Raw genomic sequence first — 12383 nt, 5'->3', positions numbered from 1 at the left:
CCATCAAAAGATCATATCCATGAATAGCTTACTTTTTGAGGATGTGTTGATTGTGACATTCCCCAAACTACCAAATATCACAGGCTATTGCCAATGTTATAGGCAATTTCCCTGAATTTGTCAGTAAAACATATTGATGAAGACATCACAGACTTGATTTATAGAATGTGGAGAAATTAAGCTAATAGTCACCTGAAACATTAACTCCTACAGGGTCGGTTTCTTTGTGGCTTAAGATGCAATGTACACTGTTGGAGAATCCTGCTATTATATTCACAACCACCAGTGGTAGCTCTCTGAGCTGAGTGCAAAAGAGAAGACTCCCTTTCTGAGCAGAACTTTCCTTTCTCTGCCCAACCTTATTTGGAGAGTGTCTCTGAACACGATTGCCTTATCTTATTAGAAATATGAAGATAAGCATACATCTTTGAATAGACTACATGACTCAGCACATAAATCTAGTTTTCTGGTTGCATGATAATTAGTTGCTATGATATGACCAATCAGCTCTTTCCAACCATACGCCTAAGCACCCTTTCCACCCATACCCCTTACAGTTCTTTTCTACAATACCCCTAGAAAAATAATATATAGCTGTCTCACTGATGCTGTTTCCGAAAGTCCTTTCATCATATACTCAGCAGACTGAACCCTGGTCCATCCATGTTTCTGTTCCCTCTACCAAAGTGGGCCAATTGCCAATGACCATGAGGAGAAGGGATACCCACAGTACACTTTTGGAGGAAAAAAAGTAATCATGAAAGATACTTAAGTATAAACTCCACTAGATGCAATAACGACTGACCTGGCAACATATGCTGCCTTCGGCGAGTGACACACATGGCAGAAGAATTAGATACTATTTGATTGTGTGTGTGTATGTATGTGTGTATGTGCATGCCACATACCAAGACACATCTTAGGCCATTAACATATGGAAGTATCACAAAAATCTTCACATCGGAAGTTGATAGAATAAATGATAATTTATAATTAAAGAAGATAATAAACCTAAATATACTAAAATATAAAGAGTTGATTGGTGGTTGAGTACACATTTAAATCTAGCAATCTGGAGGAAGAACAGGTACATCTCTATGAGACTGAGGCAGCCTAGTCTATAAAGAGAGTTCTAGGACAGAGAAAACCTGTTTCAGAAGAAAAAAATAAATGAATAAATAAATAAATGGAAAGATACACAAAGAGTAATTAAAATGTAAAAATGATGGTTATCATTAATAGTTGCATTTATATTTGCATATATATATACATGTACATAATTGACACATAAGATTAGGATAGTATACGTGAGAGTTCTACTGCATAGAGAGGCAAGCAGATTACTTTGCAGTGTATTCTACAAAATAGATGTAATCATGACATTGCCTCAAGACACTTTTTTTTTTTTTGAGCTGGGGACCGAACCCAGGGCTTTGCGCTTCCTAGGTTAGCGCTCTACCACTGAGCTAAATCCCCAGCCCCGCCTCAAGACATTTTTAAATGTAATTAATTATTTTGATTTTTTATGCACCAAGTTGTTGATTAGGAGATATTGTAAAAAAGATACTAATAAATACTGCTTATAATCTTCATTAGCTTAAAATAAGATAACAATTTTTAAAATTAAATATATTGTTTGGCCAATAAAATTAGATCAGTTCTTAAGATATTACAAAAATTTTCTAAATCTTAATTTGACCTAAAATAAATCTCATGCTTAATGCTCTCATTTGACTGCATGCTCTAATGCTCTAAGTACATTTTCTAGTATTGAATATGACATTGGAGTTAAAGGAGTTAACATGATTGCAAAGCTGCCTAATCCGTATATTTTTGTGCTATGAGGCTACATGGACGTCAGTCTTTACAGAATAAACATTCTTTGCTAACACAAAAACTCTAGACAGGAGTTGATTTCAATAAGAATAGACTATTTTCAAAGTTATTTCCTGTGAATCCAAACCATCTCATTTCTATGGATTCCGTTTATTGAAAACTCAGGGAAATCGGGCACCTGTGTCTTTTCCAGTTCTACAAGGACAGAGAAAGCCTCACTTGGAAGATCATCCCATTGTTAAATCCGTAAAAAAAATACTTTGTTGTTATTCAAATAATTATGTTCAGAAAAAGAATGGAAATGAGAAGCAGTATTATAAATTGATTTTTTGCATTTGTTTATATAAAAATATAATGAAATCCTAATATTGTTATTTCTTTTTCTTCATATTCATAGAGACATATTTGTAAACATAGGAAATATTATTCATTTAATTGGTTAATATTTATAAATAAAACTTGTTTATATATTTGATTGCCTATATTCTCTAACTATCCTAATGCAAGAAAACATTGTCACTTTCTGTATGTATTATCCATGGGTGTTCATGCTATAAGGTTGAACTGACTGCTAGGACAGAAGCATGAGAAATGCAAAGCATTAACTGAGTCAGAGCTGAACTATGCAACTTCATACTAAGCTGTACCTGCTATGGCTATCCAGTACTAAGACCCTGATGGATGGGAAACACTGAAATATCTGACCTGTAAGATCTACACTATAACAAGAATATTCTACTCCATAACACACATATGTGTGGTACTGAAGCCCTATTCATAACAGTCAAGAAAGTAAAAGAAAGAGGATATCCAACTGAGAGTAATGATGTCAAACAGTTTCTCTGCAGATATCATGATCATATGTATATACTGAAAACACAAAAGACTTCACCAAATAGCCATCAATGCTGATAATCACATCCAGCAAAGCTGCCAGACATAAACAAATAAAAAGAAACAAAACACTATCATTGATATGTATATTTAAATATCAAAAATGAAAAATGTAAAAACCATCTTATTAACAGTAGTTATCAAAACGCTTAAGAAAATGTTTAAGGGGTTGGGAATTTAGCTTAGTGGTAGAGCGCTTGCCTAGGAAGCGCAAGGCCCTGGGTTCGATCCCCAGCTCCGGAAAAAAAAAAGAAAATGTTTAAAATTATTGGAGCTTATAAAACATAAAGCTCTATCCAGTTGTAGTCAACATAGTCTTCAGTTCTCTTACACATATTTTGCCCACCTAAGAAGGGCAGCTTTTAAAGGCAAAGTCCACAATCTGTCCCTTCTGAGGCTTATGACAAGTGTCAGAGAATATCCTGGGTCTTTTGCATTTCCTGGTATTGTCTTCACAGTCTCAGGATGCTCACAGTGCTAGCATCAGACCTAGCATGGAGTCCTCATCTAATATACACTGGATACAAAAACAATAGAATATCATTCGGGTTTCTTAGATTGAAGTCGTCACAACGTTAAAAATATATCTATTACTATAGATCTCCATATTAAATGTCATCTATAACACTAAAGACTTTTACTGAACTACAAAAATACCAAATAGTCAAAGAGTAGCATGAAGAACAAATAGGAGACATTGAACATCCTGACTTGAAAACACACTAAATTTTTATAGTCATATAAATCCATTTTAATAAGCCACCAATAGATTGATGCTAAGGGCATATGAAAATTTTAAGAAATGAAAAATTGAAAGCTGATATCCCTGATAAATACAGAAAATATCATTTAAGAAACAGCAATTTTGAAAGATATGTATAACAATGACAAATATATTTTATATGTTGAATACAAATATATCATTTTGAATGCATGCATGTCAGTTAATGCAATTGTACTGCAATGACATAATGAAGGAAAAATACATACAACTATGGAAGAACTGGCCTGCCACCAACTTAGGCTTAAAAATCATCAAAATGTAAAAACAACCTGGTTCATTCTTGTCTGTGATTAAACCTGTTTCTCAAGTATTAGGCTATGCCAAAATAGAAACAGAAGAAACACTATCCAATTCTTTCTGTGAAGCCATAGTTATGTTGATACCTAAACAACAAAAAGACCCAACAGAGAACTGAAGACCAATTTCCCTTATGAATATTGATACAAAAATACTTGATAAAATTCTTACAAACTGAATTCAACAACTTATCAAAATGCTCACTCACCATGAAGAAGTAGTCTTCATCCCAGGAATGCAGAGATATTTCACTATACATAAACCCGTCAATGCAATCCACTATGTAAACAAACTGAAAGAAAAAAAAGCACATGATCATTTAGATGCTGAAAAAGCATTTGACAAAATACAATACCCCTTCATGTTAAAGTTATTGGAAAGATCATGAATTCAAGGTCCATGCCTAAACATATTGAAAGCAATATATTGCAAACCAGTAGCCAACATCAAATTAAATGGAGAGAAACTCAAAGCAATACCATTAAATTCAGGGACAAGACAAGGCTGCCCATTCTCTCCCTTTCTGTTCAATACAGCTTTTGAAATTCTAGACAGAGCAATTAGACAACAAAGCGATATCAAAGAGATACAAATTGGAGGAAGTCAAGATATCACTATTTGCAGATGATGTGATAGTATACTTATGTGACCCCCAAAAATTCTACCAGGGACCTCCTACAGTTGATAAAAAACTTAAGCAAAGGCTGCATATAAAATTAACTCTAACAGATGGCTTTGCTCTACTCAAAGGATAAATGGACTGAGAAAGAAATTAGGGAAACAATACCCTTCACAAGTCTCAACTATAACCTTAATTATTAATGATTCTGTAGTGTCTGTTTCAGAAATGCTTATTCTTACAAACAACTATATTTGTTTCAAAAGGTTACATGACCAACTATGAGTACTTTCTTTTATCTACCTTCCAACCATGTCTTTTTTCAGGAAGGATTGTAATCTCACCTATTTTATCCTGCAAATCTCTCTTTTAGAAACCCACTACACCTAAACAAGAAAACTCTTGTCCTTATAACATTCAAATCTGACTCCTCTAACCCTACCTTAGAAGGATCTAGCCCTGGCTCCCCATGTACACAAACAAAAAAGCTTGCTTTAATTTTTTTGTCCATGATGAATTGTGTGGGTGGTTTTCTCCTCCAATCATTGGATATAACACCATAGGTATAAAAACACTTGATGATAGTCAATAATCATTTCATCATAATATATCTTTTAAAACTATATAAAATAATATAAGTTCATAAAAGCAGGCCATTATGACACATCTCTGAAGACAGACCCATTGTTATTATCAACATCGATGTTTACGGTCAAATATTTCCCTGAAAAATAAAGAAGAATAAGCATGTTTACTGTAATGGCTTGAATGAGAAATAGCCTCTATAGCTTTTTGCATTTGCATAAGTGTATAAATGTTGCTTAGGAAGGATATAGCACCTTTAAGAGGTGCAGATTTTCTGGAGGACATATATCAATGGGCAGGACTTTGATAGTTTATAATTTCACTCCACATCTAGCTCACGTTCTGATTCCTAAACATGGGTAAAGGTGGGATATGTGTATTCCTGATCCTGATCCTTACTCCTGTGTGTCTCTGAACATTGTATACTCTCCCTCTGGATACATAAACAAAAATAAACTGTTTTTTTATATGTCCCTTCTGGTCATGACCCTTAGTCACAGCAACAAAGAATAAATTTAGATATAAATTCAACAAAGTACATAAAAAGCCTATGATCTAAATATCACAAAACATCAAGTAATACACGTTAAACTAAGCACATATACTTATAAATGTATAAGAAAACTCTTAAGAATATAGTCATATCATCCATGTCAGTCCATGCAATATTACAGTTCCTGTGAAAATAAGCCAAAGTCAAAGGAAAGAATTGCATTGTAAACAAAAAAAAGATAGAATGATCAAAATGTATCCTCTATATAAATGAATTGTCACAATGAAGCATGGTCATCTATAAGTTATCCGATGATAAAAAATAAACTCTAAAATTTAGTGACAGTTATCCCAGAAATAAAGTCAGTTTAAAATTCATATAGATCATTAAATATGACATATAACTATAGCAGTCTTAAACATGAGAACAAATTTATAAAAATCATACTATTTTTATGAAGTTATATATTATAAACCTATGTTAATAAAGCAGTTTATAATGTCATATAAACTGAGATGCTAAATGTAAACATACTGCTTTGTATATAGAATTAATATTTATTTTCAAGTGATGGCTTCTAGAAGTACAGGGTATTGAACAAATCCCAGTATCAGGTATGGTAGAATTCTCTATGTGTGATTGGCCAGGAAGTCCCCAGAACACTGCAACAATATAAGCTCACTTTTTATATCCAATACAATTAAATAGTAAGACCCTGCAATGGTTTGACTGTGAATGACTTCCATATGTTTATACATTGGGATATTTGTTTTCCAGTTAGTGGACTGGATAGGAAAAATTACAAGGTATTGGTTTTTGGAGTAAGTGTGGCCTTTTTGGAGCTGGTTTGTCACTGTGAGATGCTCTTTCAAATTTCAATAACTTTTCCCAGGCTTAGTCTTTCTTCTTCTGCCTACAATTTAAGGATCATATGTGAACTCTCAATTCCTGACCCAGAGATATGCCTGCTGAACTGGCTGCCACCATGCTTCCTGCCACATTATTTAAGGACATGCTCCAGTTTCAGAGGCAAACCCCAACTAATTGCTTTAATTTATAAGTTGCTTTGGTCAAGGTATATATTCAGAGCAAAAGAACTGTAACTAAAACAGCTTATATTGGTGAAGACACCAAATACTTTGAGAAATTAAGGTGGAACAGAGTTACAAAGTTCTTTCTTGTTGGCAACAACTCACAGCTTTTAAATGCTGTATACAGACTGCTAAATGGAAAAATAAATTGCCTTTATTCTTTTCTTTTCTTTTTTTCTTTATCAATTGAGTATTTCTTATTTACATTTCAATTGTTATTCCCCTTCTCAGTTTCTGGGCTAACATCCCCCTAACCTCTCCCCCTCCCCTTCTATATGGGCTTCCCCTCCCCATCCTCCCCCCCATTACCGCCCTCCCCTCAACAATCACATTCACTGGGGGTTCAGTCTTGGCAGGACCAAGGACTTCCCCTTCCACTGGAGCTCTTATTAGGCTATTCATTGCTACTTATGAGGTTGGAGCCCAGGGTCAGTCTTTAGGTAGTGGCTTAGTCCCTAGAAGCTCTGGTTGCTTGTCATTGTTGTTCATAAGGGGTCTTGAGCCCCTTCGAGCTCTTCCAGTCCTTTCTCTGATTCCTTCAATGGGGGTTTGCTGCTGGCATTCGCCTATGTATTTGCTGTATTCTGGGTGTGTCTCTCAGGAAAGATAGACATCTGGTTCCTGTCAGCCTGCACTTCTTTGCTTCTTCCATCTTATCTGGTTTGGTGGCTGTATATGTATGGGCCACATGTGGGGCAGGCTCTGAATGGGTGTTCCTTCTGTCTCTGTTCTAAACTTTGCCTCCCTATTCCCTGCCAAGGGTATTCTTTTCCCCTTTCAAAGAAGGAGTGAAGCATTCACATTTTGGTCATCCTTCTTGAGTTTCATGGGTTCTATGCACCTAGGGTAATTCCAGAATTTGGGCTAATATCCACTTATCAATGAGTGCATACCATGTGTGTTTTTCTGTGATTGGGTTACCTCACTCAGGATGATATTTTCCAGTTCCATCCAATTGCCTATGAATTCACAAGGGAAAGGCAAATCAAAACAACCCTGAGATTTCACCTCACACCAGTGAGAATGGCTAAGATCAAAAACCCAGGTGACAGCAGATGCTGGTGAGGATGTGGAGAAAGAGGAACACTCCTCCATTGTTGGTAGGACTGCATACTGGTACCACCATTCTGGAACTCAGTCTGGAGGTTCCTCAGAAAATTGAACATCGAACTACCTGAGGACCCAGCTATACCACTCTTGGGTATATACCGAAAAGATGCCTCAACATTTAACAAAGACATGTGCTCCACTATATTCATAGCAGCCTTATTTATAATAGCCAGAAGCTGGAAAGAACCCAGATGCCCTTCAACAGAGGAATGGATACAGAAAATGTGGTACATCTACACAATGGAATATTACTCAGCTCTCAAAAGTCTTTATTCTTTTCTAATAGTAGGTTCTCCTTGGCATCATTGTGACCATCGAAGCAAAGTATACTATGAGCCATGAGAATAGTGTGAGTGTTAAAGTATACCTTACCACTTTTTTTTATTAAATTAGAGGCCTGCTCCACCTGAAGAATCCTTTCTTGATATCATAAACTTGGTCATACTTCCATGACTGTGTAGGTCCTAGGCATTACAGGGGAACTTATTTCTGCCATCTTGCTGAATAGAGGTGTTTTCAAACTACCTGTAAAGTATTTAACTTCAGACTTACAAATCTGTTGTATTAGCAGCTTTGACCAGTAAGGCTTCTTTCATAGTCTGTGGCAGCTAATGAAGAGGCATACAACTTGTTGAAGTGCTGAGAATGTGTGAGTGACTCATGAGTGCTCAGCCCAAAGTAGAAATCTATATCACCCCTTCCAAGTCTCATAGTCATCATGGAAATGGGAGCAACAAAAATGTAGAAGCCTGAGCATGAGAAGTAGACATGACGGTATCTGATATACTCATAAACTCAATGCATTTGGGGTTACCTGCACAAGAGTCATACAATATCAGCTCTCAAACATTACATTGGCATCTAGTGTTTGCTGGATGATGGTATGTCATTTTCTTCATTACTATGGCCTCTGATAAATTCACTAAAGCATCTTTCTTTCTCTCCATATTCTGCTCATCATTACGACCAGAATCCTTAGCATTAAAAGGAACCCAGACACAGACAAGCAGCCACAAACACACACATGCACACACTGACAGATGGATGCACAGAGAGAGAGAGAGAGAGAGAGAGAGAGAGAGAGAGAGAGAGAGAGATACATGAGCACACACACATATAATATACACCGACAGACATACAGACATACAGGCAGATATGCAGATATATACAAACAGGCATATTCATACTATATATAGACAGTCATGTAGACACAGAAAGACAGACACATATAGACACCCACAGAGACAGATATACACAAGATGACACAGATATACAGAGAGACAGACAGAGAGACAGACAGGAAAACGCAGAGACAAAAACAGACACACACACACACACATACACACACACACACACACACACACACACACACAAACACACACACATGCTGAAGACCATGAAAAAGGTTAGGCTCAGCAACAACAAAATAGAATAAGAAATCATAACAGGAGTGAGTATGATAATAAAATATTGTTGGTATGTAATATTGTCAAGGACAAATTAAAATATTTTATAAGGTGCTCAATGAATGCAGTATCCCAAATTATTTTAAAATTATGAAATCCAAAAAATTACACAAATAAGCACTTTTCCTAATTTTAAATATGTATTTTTTTCAATTGTAACACAGGTGTACAAAACCCAACATCACTAATATCTATCAGCTGCATCCTTTCTAAATATGGTTTACATTTTTCTCAAGGTAAATTTAGTAACTAGATCCTGGATAAGTAAAAAATTGCTAATTATTTCATATATAAGAATGTCATCAAATGAAATTTCCAGTTGTTTGTCTATCTCCTATTCTCAGTGATATAACTGAGTACAGTGAAACCAAAATGTGGAACACAGGTGGGAAAAACTCCTCACAAGGACCTCCAAAGAACTGACTCCCGTTGCAATAAAAAATGCCTAGCATGATTGATAAATTGTCATCCTATAGTGCAGATAAAAAATAGAATTCTATAACGTCTACTGTTACTGTTAAGTATATGATAGTATACTTAAGTGACTCCAAAAGTTCCACCTGAGAACACTGAGCCTGATAAACAACTTCAGCAAAGTGGCTAGATATAAAATTACCTCAAACAAATCAGTAGCCTTCCTCTACACAGAGGATATACAGGCTGAGAAAGAAATTAGAGAAATGACATCCTTCACAGTATTCACAAATAACATAAAATACCTCGGTGTGACTCTAACCAACCAAGTGAAAGATCTGTATGACAAGAACTTCAAGCCCCCAAAGAAGGAAATTGAAGATCTCAGAAGATGGAAAGACCATGCTCATGGTTTGGCATGATTAATGTAGTAAAAATGGCAGTTTTGCCAAAAAGCAACCTACAAATTCAATGGAATCCCAATCAAAATACCAACTCAATTCTTCATAGAATTATAAAGAACAATTTGCAAATTCATTTGGAATAACCAAAGACCCAGGGTAGTAAAAACTATTAACAACAAAAGAATTTCTGGGGGAATCACCATCCATGACCTCAACTTATACTACAGAGCAATAGTGATAAAAACTGTTTGGTACTGGTACAAAGACAGGCAGGTAGATCAATGAAATAGAATTGAACCCACACACCATTGGTAACTTGATCTTTGACAAAGGAACTAAAATCATTCAGTGGAAACAAGCATTTTCAGCAGATGGTCCTGGTTCAACTGGAGAGCAGGATGTAGATGAGTGCAAATTGATCCATTCTTATCACCCTGTACAAAGGATCAAGCACCTCTACATAAAACCATATACACCCTAATGAATAGACAAAAAAGTGGGGAAGAGCCTCAAACACATGGCCACTGGGGAAATTTTCCTGTACAGAGCAGCAATGAGTTATGTTCTAAGATCAAGAACCAACAAATTGTACCTCATAAAATTGAAAAGGACACTGTCAATAGAACAAAACAGCAACCGAACGATTGCTAAAGATCTTTACCAATTCTCCATCTGATAGAGGACTGATATCCAAAGTATACAAAGAACTCAAGAAGTTAGACTCCAGAGAGCCAAATAACCCTATAAAAATGGGATACAGAGCTAATCAAAGAATTCTCAGCTGAAGAATATTGAATGTCTGAGAAGCACCTAAAGAAGTGCTCACCATCCTTAGTCATCAGGGAAATGCAAATCAAAACAACCCTGAGATTCCACCTTACGTCAGTCAGAATGTCGAAATCAAAAACTCAGGTAACAACAGATGCTGGCAAGGATGCAGGGAAAGAGGGACACTACTTCATTGTTGGTGGGAGTGCAAGCTGGTACAACCACTCTGGAAATCAGTGTGTTCTTTCCTCAGAAAATTGGACATTGCACTATCTGAGGACCCAGGTATACCACTCTTGGGCATATACCCAAAAGTTACTCCAACATATAACCAGGAAACATGCTCCACTATGTTGATAGCAGCCTTATTTATAATAGCCAGAATCTGGAAAGAACCCAGATACCCTTCATCAGAGAAATGGATACAGACAATGTGGTACATCTACACAATTGAGTACTACTCATCTATCAAAAACAATGACTTCATGAAATTCATAGACATGCGAATGGAATCAGAAAATATTATCTTGAGTGAGATAAACCAATCACAAAAACACATATGGCATATACTCACTGATAAGTGTAAATTAGCCCAAAATCTCGAACTACACAAGATACAATCCACAGACCCCATGAAGCTCAAGAAGAGGGATGACCAAAGTGTGGATGCTTAGTTCCTTCTTAAAAGGGGGAACAAAAATATTCGTAATAGGAGATATAGAGACAAAGTTTGGAGGAGAGATAGAAGAAATGGCCATTCAGAACATGCCCTACCTGTGGATCCAGCCTAGAATAGCTGCTGAATGATTAAATACTAAATACATACAACCACCAATACTAGAAAATATTGCTGCGTCGAAAAAGTACATGCAGACAGGAGCCTGATATACCTGTCTCCTGAGATGCTCTGCCATATAATGGCAAATACAGAGGTAAATGCTAGCAACCAACATTTAACTGAGAACAAAGTCCCCATTGGAGGAGTTAGAGAAAATATTGAAGTAGCTGAAAGGGCTTGCAACCACAGAAGATCAGCAATATCAACCAACCAGTGCTGTCATGGACTAAACTACTACCAAAACAGTATTCATGGACAGACCCAGTGCTCTAGCTGCATATGTAGCAGAGGATGGCCTTGTTGGGTACCAATGGGAGCAGCCACCCTTGGTCTTGCAAGGCTGGACACCCCAGTATAGGGGAATGTCAGGGAGGGGAAGGAGAAAGGGGTGAGTGGGGAACACCCTCATAGAAGAAGGGAGAGGGGAGAGGATATAGGGGGGTTTATAGACGGGAAGCCAGGAATGGAGATAACATTTGAAATATAAATAAAAAATACAATAAAAAACTGTAAGTTAGAATAGCTGCTGAATGATTAAATACTTAATTTGTCTCAGAAAAGAATAGGAGAAAAAATTGAGAATTCTAAATGTATTATGGACCTTATTTTTTATTAATTAATTAATTTACTTTTCATGAGGATCATAGCTTCTACTCTCCCCTTCTCTAACAGTCCCTCTCTCTCCTCCCTGACCCCCATCTAATCCTTTTCCCTTTTTTCAGAGAAATGTGGAAGCCTAACATTGAAATCAACCAACCTTGTTGCATTAAGTTGCAGTAGGTTT

The sequence above is a fragment of the Rattus norvegicus genome, chromosome 5 (genome assembly GCF_036323735.1).
Source record: "Rattus norvegicus strain BN/NHsdMcwi chromosome 5, GRCr8, whole genome shotgun sequence".
Lineage (NCBI taxonomy): Eukaryota > Metazoa > Chordata > Mammalia > Rodentia > Muridae > Rattus > Rattus norvegicus.
This window is presented reverse-complemented; position numbering follows the sequence as displayed.